This window comes from Triturus cristatus, chromosome 3_2, assembly GCF_964204655.1.
Source record: "Triturus cristatus chromosome 3_2, aTriCri1.1, whole genome shotgun sequence".
Lineage (NCBI taxonomy): Eukaryota > Metazoa > Chordata > Amphibia > Caudata > Salamandridae > Triturus > Triturus cristatus.
The window spans coordinates 1,007,122,167-1,007,134,664 of record NC_140584.1 but is presented as its reverse complement, the minus strand read 5'-3'; the positions used below and the strand labels follow the sequence as shown (position 1 = coordinate 1,007,134,664).

General features: G+C 52.3%; 1 protein-coding gene across 1 annotated transcript in view; it reads right to left on the bottom strand.

Moving 5' to 3' along the window:
* Positions 1-12,498, bottom strand: part of LIG3 (DNA ligase 3) — a 245,137-nt gene that overhangs the window by 18,346 nt on the left and 214,293 nt on the right. The window lies entirely within an intron of this gene.

The window sequence follows — 12,498 nt, the reverse complement described above, 5'->3', positions numbered from 1 at the left end:
CTCCTCTTTGCTAAATGTACAAAACTCTCCAGCAAATCCTTGTGTTCCATAACTCATTGAATGTACTATTGAACTATATATACAACATGAGAAAAGTGTAAACAGTATGCCCTTGTGGCATAAATATCCGTAAGGGGCATTAACCACAAAGAGCAAGGCAAGTGTCCCTCGAAAATTAATACAAAGCCTGTGCAGAAATTTGAGAAATGATCAAGTAAATTAAGTATCAAGGGGTTAGCTGAATCTCTTGCTTATGGAGGCGCAGGGACCGGAGGCGACACTTACTAGCCTGGCACTCTCCCACAAATCTTACAGACACAGCGGCCTCATAATGTAAGGCACCACTTAATACTGCCCTTAAACAAGAGATCACAACATAAGGCCACCATGAACACCAGCTGATATGTATCCTTGCAGTGCTGTGCTACTAGTATGTAACTCCAACATAACTGTTTGAATATTGCTGTACCTTTTCCCTTAATGCTTTTTGAGCGGTTTGTTTTCGAACGCTAATAAATACAAAAAATAAATAGAATCAAGGGGTTAAAATCTAGAAACACATCCCGTGATACAAAATACCATGTGCTTGGTGAAGACACACTTAGATATCATTAGCACCTCTCACTGCACAACAGCTTCTTCCCATCCTCCCAGCCTCTGAACAGATAGTCTTATCCACCTCCCTGCCTTACCAAAGTCCTAGAAAAAGCTATTACACTGAAACTCAAAGACCACATTGACTCTCACAATGTCTTCCAGGTGAATCAATGAGGCTTTCAGCCCTGCTGCATCAAGACTGTGGCTACACAAGAAATCAATGCCCTGAAGATCCCAAATAAGGGAGACCCCTGCATTTAAAGTTCTTTGACACTGTTAGACTCCAATCTCCAAGTCCTCCCTAATACTCTGTTGGCCCTCATGAATATCCCTCAAACAATTCTCAGTTGGTTCATCTTGATTCTAGACCAGAGATGATGAAGCAACTAGATACTCAGCCATATCACCTACTGTCCCATAAAGATACATTCTTGATGCAATGACATCCAATCTACATATAACTCACAGGAGTCCCACTAGCTAAATAAAACATAACTCTTCACCAGTATGAAGATGCCACATAATTATATGAAGGTGCTGTTGGCCACCAACGTTCACCTCGTAATATACTACATAGACCTCATCCAGCCATGATAGTCTGCTGTACAGCTAAGGCTTATCCCTATCAAAACTGAGCTCATTGTCATCATCACCATGAGCCTCCAGCCTCCTACTGAATACTGTTTGAGTATGAAGAATCTACAACAATTCTCCCCAACCCTCTTTACCAAAGCTAAATCGTAGTCAGCTGTTCCTCATTGGCCAGGTGAAGCCCTATCTCATACTAGCTCTTCCATTTCATATGTCGATAAGAGCAACACCTTCCTCCCTAGCTTCCAAAGTCTACCCTGCCAAAAGGTTTCCTGCCACATTATGACTTGGCTAATTATAGATTCAAGCAAATAGGAGTACATCGCTTCCTTCCAAAACCGCCCTGACTTCCTGTTCAGAGTCTCATTAAGTTCAATTTACTGCACCATATTCAAAGCTATCAAAATTAGTAAACAAGACAACCAAGGTGTACATCTCGCCGCACCTCTTTACAAGGTTTCTGCTACACTGCCATCCTCTGGAATAACCTCCACCTCCATGTGATAAATGTGCCTTCACTCGACAGCTTCAGAAAAGGAAAATAGCCTTTTCTACCAAAACTGCCTAATGCTCCCCTAACTAAACCCCATAATATCGTAATCATACTATGAGCTTTTCTAAATGGCTGATAATTGCTTCTTACACTTGCAGCTGGATTACAATTGATACTTACCTGTAGGAGCAGTTTTGTTGCTTGAAGATTTTTCTGGATTGACATGCTGTGCATTACTCTACTAACTGGTAGTGGGGACTGGAAACGTAAACTTCTCTTGTCCCTTTTTATTTCTCTCTCTGGATGTTGTCAACCAGCATTTAGTGTATCGTCGTGTGATGTCAGACGTACGCCCAAAAACCCCTTAGCAGCGCGAGCACTACATTTAGATTCCACATCGGTACAGGTGCCAAACTTGGTAGTCTATCCTCTTTGCTCATTATAGGAATCTCTTGATGAATAGTGTATTGAAGAACGTTTTCCCTATATGTCTCCTGGTCTACGACACTATGACTGTTAGGCGGACCTTCAGTGATGTGTAGGTGAGATTTTCATCTAGCAAGTGAGTTAGGTATCTAATGACCCTCAGCCATCTCCACCAGATCTGAAAACCATGTTTGTCCTGCGCATTGTAGTGCTATTAACATCAGTGTCATGAGTGACTATCTGCACTTGTTTGCTTCTCACGGTACCAGCGGTACTGGGGGAAAATCATAGGTAAATTCCCCTGACATGTCTATCGATAGGATATCCCCCTACCCCCCTGGGACAGATTATGTGGGTACCTGGACACAAAGTTTTGGGATTCATTTTTTTCATGGGTTGCAAATAGGTCTATTTCTCGAAGCCCATTTCTATTATCTGATGGTTTAACTCCCATTCTTGTGAGGGGCTTGTTTGCCTGTTTAGGCTGTCTGCCTCTACGTTTTGTACACTTGGCAGGTGTATGGCCTTTATGGCCATTAAGAACTGTGTGTCTGTTGATAGCCCATTTCCAAATGTTCTGGGCAAATGTGGACCAAACGTGTGACCTTGTCAATCCCTGTTTTTAAGGTAGATCATTGTAGTTGTGTCTGTATTGCTTTGCCTTGATATGTGCCTGAAAGGCTTTCAGTGCCAGGAAAACTGTCTTTATTTCTAACACATTGATGTGCTTTACTGCCTGCCTAGGGTTCTATAGTCCCCTGATGCCCATGTATCCCATGTAAGCTCGCCAACAGGTGAGTGACACTTATGTAGCAATGGTCACAGAGGGAGTCGATTGTTTGAAAGGCTTGCCTACTTCTGTGTTCTTAGTCGTGTGATGACCTCCTACTGTGTCATGTTACATTTCTGGGACTTTATCAGTCTATTCAGAAACTGGCGGTCTAGAATAGGTCTTGGTGTCTGGCCTGGTTCTGGTACTAAAAATAGACTGAGTACACGGTTTTGCTATTGCTTGCTTGTGGAGGAGGAGCTTTTCTTGCTGCAAGTGAACTAGTTCTTTTTTGGTACAAGTTCTCAGTCTTGAGCTCCTGGTTGCTGGCCACTGTAAGATTCATTACAGCGCCTATGTCTTATGATGTTTAATATCTACATATCTCCTATCCTCCTATTCCTCCCCCTACTGGTGTTGAATGCTTTAGGCCTTTGACGGAAAATTACTTGGTCATGAGCCCTGACCCTTTAGGAGTATGGCCTATCCCCATGGCTCTGCCTTGAAAGGGCCGTTGTAGCGATGCAGGGAGCTACCATTGAAGGGCCATTGTTTGCCCACCTGTTTCTTTGTGAATACTGCTTGTGGGGTTGTGGGCTAGGTTGGAAGCCTCATTCTCCCATTGCTTTCCTTATTCTTTCATGATAGACCTCAAACTGAAAGGGGCCCATGGTTTTTGCCGTCTCATTGTCCATTTTTATTTGCTGAAGCATGTGGTCTACTGCTGAGGCAGAGATGGGTATATTTATGACCGACGACTGAATCTCCCTGCTTAAATCCTGATACTAGCAGCCAGGCTTGTCTTCTGAGGGCGGTGTCTGTATAGATCTGTCTGCTAGCTGTATCAGCTACATCCAATGACAATTTTAACAACTCTTTCTTCTTGAATGATTGCTTTGGCCCACTTTTTATGTTTAAAACATTTTTATTGAAACAAAACAAACCATGGGGGAGGGGGATAGGAGGTTAGGATACATAGAATACAATCAAAGAAAAAGGGTGCAACTCAAGAGGGTTGGCGATGGATAGCTCGGTGGGCCAGGGGAAAAACACAGTAAATGAAAGGCTAGAAATGCAATCTGTGGAATCCCTGCGTGCATATCCAACACCCCAAATCTAAGCAATGAAAGCCAGCAGCAACTCAACAAAGCACCATCCACCCCCCCCATCCCCCATGTAAAGAAAAAAAACAACACCCCACCCCCCCCCCGTCCTATGGTCCCGCGCCAGATTAATCCTCACCAAGAAGCCCCGCACCCCCCCCCCCCCCGGAGGCCCCCGTCTCACATGTGAACTAGTCCGCCGGGATCACCGGCGGCGTCAACCTGAGAAGCCTAAGATACCTCGGGCAGGTGAGCTCCCGGAATTCAGTGGACAGCAGCGCTAGAAAGGGTTGCCACAGCTCTTCAAATTGGTCTATCTCCCCCGCCACCGTGGGCGACAGCTTCTCCATTCCCAGCACATGCCAAAGCCTATGCAACCAACCCGTGATGGAGGGGACAGTGGTGGTGCGCCAGTGGATAAGGATGTTCTGGACCGCAGACCTCAGCGCAATCGCGATCTGCCTACCCCTGCGGGACTTCAGTGGGTACATTAGGTCATTGGGGAGGCCCAGCAGGACATACGCCGGGAAGCGCGGCAGCTCTATCCCAAAGTGCTTATCCACCTCGTCCAAAACTTCCTTCCAGTAAGCGGTCAGCACGGGGCAATCCCAAAGAATGTGTGAGAGGTTACCCTCCTGCCCGCAGCCCCGCCAGCACCCCTTGTCAGTGTGTTTATGCATTTCATACAGTCTCTCCGGGGTGTAGTACCAATAAGTGGACACCTTAGTAAAGGTCTCCGTAAGGCCCGTGTGATATGCAGAGTGCCGCGCCCGATACGCAATTTTGTCCCATTCCTTGTGGCTGAGTGTTCTACCCAATTCCCTGTGCCAGCGCTCCCTCCCCGGGTTGTAATAGTGAGACGGCGGGGGTTGTAGGTGCTTGTACAGGTCGGTAATTAGCTTAGCGTCGGAGGTCCGGGTAACCAGCCACCTCTCATACGGTGTAATTTGACGAGCCGCTGTGTCACGCACCTGGGGCTGGAGGGCCCAATGCCGAACCTGCATATAGCGCAATCTGTCCAGCTCCGTCAGGCCGAACTCCTGGCGAAGTTGCTGAAACGGAATCACTCCCTCCGGGCCGTAGATCTGGAAGAGCGCCCTGCAGCCCGCCTGCACCCAATGGGAGAAAACCCCCGGCTCCGTCCCTGGGGAGAAGTCCGGGTTGCCCACTATGGGTGTGAACGGCGAAGGGAAGGTGGTGAGGCCCCGAGCTTCACAGGCTGCGTCCCACACCCGCAGGGGGACCCGCGTAACAAAGGAAGCGTAAAGGTTAGGTGGGCGGTGCGCGCGGCGCAAGAATGGAACCTCTTGTAAGGTGCGGCCCGCCACTGCCTGGTCCTGAAAGAGCCAGTGTTTGTCGGACTCCCACCTGCTCCACTCCACCAGATATCGCAGCTGTGCCGCCTGAAAGTACTTACGGAGGTCCGGAATACCGAGACCCCCCGCCTCCGGAGCAAGCGTGGAGAGGACCCTCTTCATTCGTGGCTTGCGGCCCTGCCAGACAAAGCGGGAGATGTCAGCCTGCATTTGTCGTATCCAGCCCACCGGGGGCTGGAGAGGGAGGGCCCGGAAAAGATACAGTATCTGGGGCAACACCGTCATCTTAACCGCCGCGATTCGCCCCAGCCAGGACAGTAGGCCCTTGCTCCAGCGACCAAGCTGCTCCTTGATCTTCCTGCTGAGGGAGGCATAATTGGCCGTAACCATCTCCGGTAATGTGGGCGCCAGCAGAATCCCCAGGTAGGGCACCGTGGACGAGGACCACTGCATGGGGAAGAGTCGCTGAAGGTCCCTCCTGGTGTCCGCAGCCAGGGACACGTCTAACGCCACCGACTTGCTCATATTCATTTTGAAGCCGGCCACACAGGCAAAGGCGTCCAGTTCCTGGAGGCAAGCAGGCAGCGACCTCCTAGGGTCGTCCAAGGTCAGCAGGACATCGTCCGCGTAGAGACTGACAGTGTGGACATACTGGCCCATCCGGACCCCAACAGCGTCCGGGTTATCGCGAACCCTCTGAGCAAACGGCTCCATGTAGAGGGCAAACAAGAGCGGCGAGAGGGGGCAGCTCTGCCTCGTGCCGCGTTCGATGGCAAATCCACCGGAGCTACACCCGTTGACCCGCACCGACGCTGAAGGACGCTTATAACAGTTGAATACCATGGTGCGGAACCTATCTCCGATTCCCAATTTCTTGAGAACCAGCTCGAGATACGGCCAGTGAACTCTGTCGAAGGCTTTCTCCGCATCAACGGACAGCAACATCCGCTCCCCCGTGATCCGCGAGGCCTTCTCCAGAACATGCGCCACCCGCTTGGTATTGTCAACCGTCTGTCTGCCAGGCACAAAGCCAGCCTGGTCCGCCTCCACCAATCCGGGGAGGTGCGGACCCAGCCTGGACGCTAGAATTCCTGTATACAACTTGAGGTCAACATTTAAGAGCGAGATGGGTCGGTACGAGCCGCAGAGGGCCCGGTCCTTCCCAGGTTTCGGAATTAACGCGACCGTCGCCCTCAGGAGATCCGGTGGGATGGCTCCCGGTTCAGAAAAGGAATTAAATAGCCGAGTAAGGACAGGGGCCACAGCCGTGCAAAAAGTCTTGTAAAACAAAGACGTGTACCTGTCCGGGCCCGGGGCCTTACCATGCTTCAGCCGCGCGATAGCGGAAATCACTTCCTCAACATGGATATCCCGCTCCAAGTGGTCCGCCTGAGCCGGATCCAGCACCGGAAGGGTCACCGACTCCAAATAGCCTTCGGCGTCCCGTGGCGAGGAGGGCTCCTCAGCGTACAGCGCCTCGTAGAAGCCGCGGAAAGATTCCACTACCTCTGCGTCCCCGGAGACGACCCCCCCGTCCGTGCCCGCCAATTCCTTCACGACGCCACGCTGCTGCGTGACCCGGAGCCGGTGTGCTAGGAGCTTGCCACATTTGTCCCCCCCAGTGTAGAAGGCATGTTTCAAGCGCAAGGCGGCATACTCCACCCTGTCAAGATCCAGTGCCGACAGGAGCTTCCTCGCAGCCTTCAACTGCCTCCACACCCTAGGCGCCCCCGTGCGGCGGTGGACCTGCTCAAGCTCCCGGACCTGAACGGTCAGCTCGTCCCTCTTCCGTTGCCGCTCCCTATTTTCGGCGGCGGAGATAGAGATAAATTCCCCCCGGAGAACTGCCTTCAATGCCGCCCACTGTGTCGCCTGCGAAGTGTCGGTGTTGCTATTGTGAGTTAGGTAGTCCTGTATGACCTCCCCAATGCGCTGCACTACAGACTTTTTGTGTAAAAGGGTATCCCGGAGGCGCCACACCCCCCGAGAGGGGGAGGCCGCCGGCCACTGGAAAACGCCGGTGACTGGGGAATGGTCAGACAGGGTCAGGACCCCGATGTCCGCCGCCGTGGCAGCGGCACGCATCGGTCCACTCACCAGAAGGTAGTCCAGCCGTGAGTAGGTTCGGTGTGCGTGCGAAAAGTAAGAGTAGTCCCTATCCGTGGGGTGCATGGAGCGCCAAAGATCGTGCAAATCCATTTCCGCAATCCGGGTCTTCACAGCCTGGGACAGTTCCCCCGTCTGCGGGAAGCGCTGCGCCGATCTGTCCATCACAGAATCGAAGACAATATTAAGGTCTCCCCCCAAAATGATGTGGCGGTCGGGAGAAGCAGTGACATCCACCAACACGGAGTCTAGGAAACGCTCTTGGTGGTCGTTTGGGCTATAAACGGAGCCGACCGTAAACGCTATGCCTCCTAAGTGCATGCGATACGCAAGAAGCCTCCCCTTCTGTTCAGCACACTTATACAAAACCTCCCCCCTAAAGGAGCTCGCTAGAAGAATGGCTACCCCCGCCGTCTTGTTCGCTGCCGAGGAGAAGAACTGGGTAGGGAACTTAGCAGAGCGCAGCCTATGGCAATCCCGGGACAATAAGTGGGTCTTCTGCAAAAGGCAAATGTCCGCCTGCGTCCCCTCCAGCAAAGATAAGATCGCTCTGCGCTTCACGGGGTTATTCAGACCCTGAACATTAAGGGTCACTACCTTTAGGCCCGACATTCCTCTCGGGGATTGGGAGCGCCGTGCAATGGGCAGGGGATCAGCGGGTGGGGCGCGCGGGGCAGCCGCGCAGGACAAGCCAAAACAGACCAAGCGTGGGCATGGACAACATCGGACGGGACCTCCCCAACCCCAGAACAACCCCTACACCCACCCAAAACACAACCCAGGCAACTAGCCAAACGCAAACTCAAACACCCCATTGTCCCAGTCAAGCCCCAAAACGGGCAAGTCCGTAGAAAAGAACTAAGTGGACATCCAGCCACTCACCTCCATCCGCTCCCCCCCGACCCCCCCGCCCCGTACCCAGCATTGAAAGAAGCTAAAGGCATCTCCCCCCGGAGTGAGTGTTAGGCCGTCAAGGCCACGCCGGTGGAGCCGGCCGAGTCCCTGGCCGCCGCCCTCAAAGCGTCGGCCATGTCCGCCCTGATGGTAGGGGAGTCAGGACGCCCCGCGCTGGCCGCTGAGCGTCGCCTCGTCGACCTCCGCCGGCTCCGTCTCTCCGAGGACCTCCACGACGGTGTAGCTCCTTCCTCCTCCGCCGCCGTAAGCCCCAGGACACCACAAATGTCCTGCAAGGAGCGTAGCTGGTGTAGCACCCCGTTCCACCGGAAGATCAGGCGGAAGGGATGACCCCAAGAGTACGGCGTCTCGTGTTCGCGCAAAAAGTCAGTGGCAATCCTAAAGGACCTGCGTTTCTGCAGCGTGATGGCGGAGAGGTCCTGGTAAAGCGCCACCGGCCGATCCCGGAAAGTCAGGGGCTGTTTCCTGCGGGCCTCAGCCATGATGCGTTCCTTCAGCGGGAAGTCGGGCAGGAAGGCCAGAATGTCCGGTGGAGGTGCCGATGACTGGCGCTGCCGGCCAACCCTATGTGCCCTATCAATGCTAATGGGGAAGTCCGCAGCTTCCCCCAGGATCTCTCGGAACAGGGCCCGCAGGTAGCCCCCCAGATCGGACCCCTCGTCCGCAGTCGGCACACCACGCACTCGAATGTTGTTCCTTCGGGATCTGTTCTCAAGGTCCTCCGAGTGGGCCTGGAGCTCAACACACTGCTCCCGGAGGCGGAGAACGTCCTGTTGAAGATGGACTATCTCCTCCGCTCGGTGTTGGGCCTCTGTTTCCACCGTTTCAACGCGCTCGCCAAGGCCCTCCACTTCCCTGCGCACTTCCCGGACCTCGCTGGCCACCTCCCGCTTCAGTGTCTGGAAGTCCTCCCTGAGGGAGCTAAACAGTTCCTCCATAAAGGTCCTCGTGACGGGTGGCTCCCCCCCAGTCACATCCGCCGAGGCCCGGGAGGACCCCGGCGAGGGCTGTGTTCTGGCCCGCAGTTGCTGGGCCCTGCCAAGCATGTCCGGCAGGGTGCGGTCCCCCTTCTTCGGGCCGCCTCTTCCAGACATCGCGAGCTGGCAAGCGCTCGACGTGGGTGTCCCCCCACAAGCAGAGTCGCTGCGTCACAGGTGACAAAATGGCGGTCCAGTCCGGTCACCGTCAGCCGCGGGTGCCCATTCGAGACAGCAATGGGAGCTACAGTGGGGGGCGCCTCATCAGCACATCCCCCAAAAAGTCAGCCCGGCAGCAGCGGCGGTCACCCACATCCAACAGCAAGGGCTCCGGCGAAGGCCACCACCACCGCTCCCTCGGGGACAAAATGGCGGCAGGGCGGAGCAGGGCAGAACGACCAGGCCCGGCGACCCCACCGGGGCCCCCAAAACGCACAACACTCAAATAGGTTCCACCGCCGGCTTCAGTCTGTCACACGCAGGGGCCCAGATGGTCCGACCCCATCAGAGAGTCCGCCGTACCTCGGCCAAGGGATAGGGGCCCCGCAGTGCGAAGTGTCGCCGACACAAGTCCGAGTGCCAAAGCACCCGTCCTAAGCCTTCCGCACCGTCGGGTCCCCTCCCGCAGGGCTCCTTCAACCTCCGTCGAGCGACGGGCCAGATTCCCTCCAGATCGCAACTTTCAGCACCAGGCCCAGCCGAGGCGCCCGGACAGCACTCCGATGCGCTCCGCCTCTCAGGCCCTCCGTCGCTCCTCGAACTCGATCGGACTTTTTGGGGGCTTTCCCCGAGGCGATCCGAACCAAAACGGCAACAACGTGCGCCCCAGGTGCTCCGCCACGCTCCTCTCCCACGCCGAGCCTCAGCGGGGGGAGAAAAGCATAAGAAAAGGGCTCAAGCTTGGCCGGGCCGGAGGAGCTACGGGAGGAAGCGTCCGCTCACCCCGCCATCTTGGCCACGCCCCCCGCTTTGGCCCACTTTTTGTACAGGGGGGGGGGGTGCTGAATTTGCTCCTGATATACTCCCACTGCTGATGAACAAATCAGTTGAGTAGCGCATTTGAGTTTGCTATCCTCCAAAGGGTGGCGGCAGTGCTCTCTAACTTTTGCCCCACATCTCCATTCTTCCTCTCCTTGTCTGGCGGAGTATGAGAAGACATCAGGGCATGAGCTCTCGTTCTGGCTCATGTGCTACCACAGTGACCTTAAAATATGCGGGGTCTTGGAAGGAAGGTTATTTTTTCTTTTTCACTCTTGGTGTCACTGCGTTGCAAGATACTTGTTCTTTCTAACTTTCCATCCTGTGGTAGAGGATACTTGGGAGTTTCAAGAGATACTGGCACTTCCTCTGTGGTTGACATACTGGTCTCCAACAGAAAACATTACTCTGTCTGCTCCTCTTCGAGGTGCATTACTTAGCTGTCAACCTCTCAAGGATTATGCTGTACACCATTAGGTCATCAGGAAGTGAGGGCCTGGAGTGATAGAAGTCGACACCCTCCTCCTACCAATCCATTTGTAGGTCTTTCCAGTCGCATCTGTTGTCTGGAGGCCCTGTTAAGGTCCCTGCTCATACTGTTCCTCTCCCTCGCATAACAGTTCTTGCTCTTCTTCTCGGAGGTTGGGTGTATTCAGCTGTTCAAGGTTAAGATTTTCCTCTTCCTGCCCTTTGTCTTCCACAGGCCTTATCAGGATTTGTAGGAAAGCTGGCTCTGTATATGATATTGCCACTAGTTGGTAATACTGTGCCCGGGGTCCAGGGATACTCAAGTGTACAAGGCTCAATGTAAAACCTAAACTATTAGTGGTAGTGTGGGTGATCAGCCTTAGGCCTATTACAGACATTTAAGACATTTATTGCACAATAGTGATCAATAATGGACACAAGACTCAAGAAGGAGCTCCAGACCAATGGTAGAAATTTATACTTAGTTTGTTCTTTATTGCAGACCCAGGTCTTCATAATAAGGTAAGTACTTTTTTTATTATAAATACTTTTCACTTTGAAAAATCGATATTTAAAAACGTTTTCACACAGTGCAATGTTATCATAAGAAGAAAACAATAACGCGGTCAAAACAGGTTAAGTATTAAACTTACAATCTCAGTCTTCTGAGCCAAAAGTCAGCAAGGGCCAGGTGAGTACCAAAACTGCACCACCTGCGGCACAGGGGCGGCCGGGTGCAGAGGTTAAAATAGGAGTTCGGCCCAATGCTATCCAATAGAGACAGGGGGTGCCTGGAACTACACTACTTGCAGGTAAGTTGATTGGTTGCAGGGGCCAAGCTTAATGGGTTAGGTTAAGCACGGGGGCTGTAGGAAGCTGGCTCTGTATATACTATACCAAAGTAACGTATAGTGTGCACAGAATCAAGTGGCTCCCCAAAGGTAGGCAGAGGCTAAAGTAGATAATACCTTCCTCTCTATTTGTGATAGTGTGGGCTAGCAGTAAGGCTTCATCAGAGGGTAGTGTTAAGCATTTATTGTACACACTCAGGCAAGAAATTATTTCACACACTCAAAGACTAAACTCTGACCAATTTGGTTGTATAAAAATATTATGGAGTTGTATTTTATCTCTAGATCCGCCAGACCTGGTGCAGGTAAGTGAAATAATACTTTGCAAAAACAATACAGTTGTATGTACTTGTTTTGTGTACAGGTAGATCAAATATTTAGAAACAGATGAGATTACATTTCAGTTACTTTGCAGGTACTGTAGGATTACTTAAGTTACTTTTCAGATTACTTTTCTTACTCAGTGTGATATGCTTAGATTTCACACTAGGACATTTCTTAGATAAAAGGTAAGTAAAACAGTTTTAGTCAAAACACAGTTTTTTAGGTTCCCATACAAAACACCCTCCACACTTTTTCAGAGGAAAACAGTCAATGCAATCCTAAGGAGGACAATAGGGTTATCGTTTTGCAGGTAAGTAAATGGTCTTGAGGGGTGAGTTTCTGGGGTTAGAACAAGGGTTCCCCCAAGGTCAAGGATGCACTCTCAAAACACCCTCAGCGGCACTAAGGTGGCCAGGTGCAGAGTGCGGAGGCCCAATGTTATCCAATGGGGGTCGGGGCCTCCGGTTGGTGGCTGCTCAGGAGCAGGCCACAAGGTTGTTGGAGAAAAGCTCCTGGACCTAAGCTCAGGCAAAGGGGGATCCGAGTTAGCACACAAAGTGCACCCACAGCGGCACAGAGGCGGC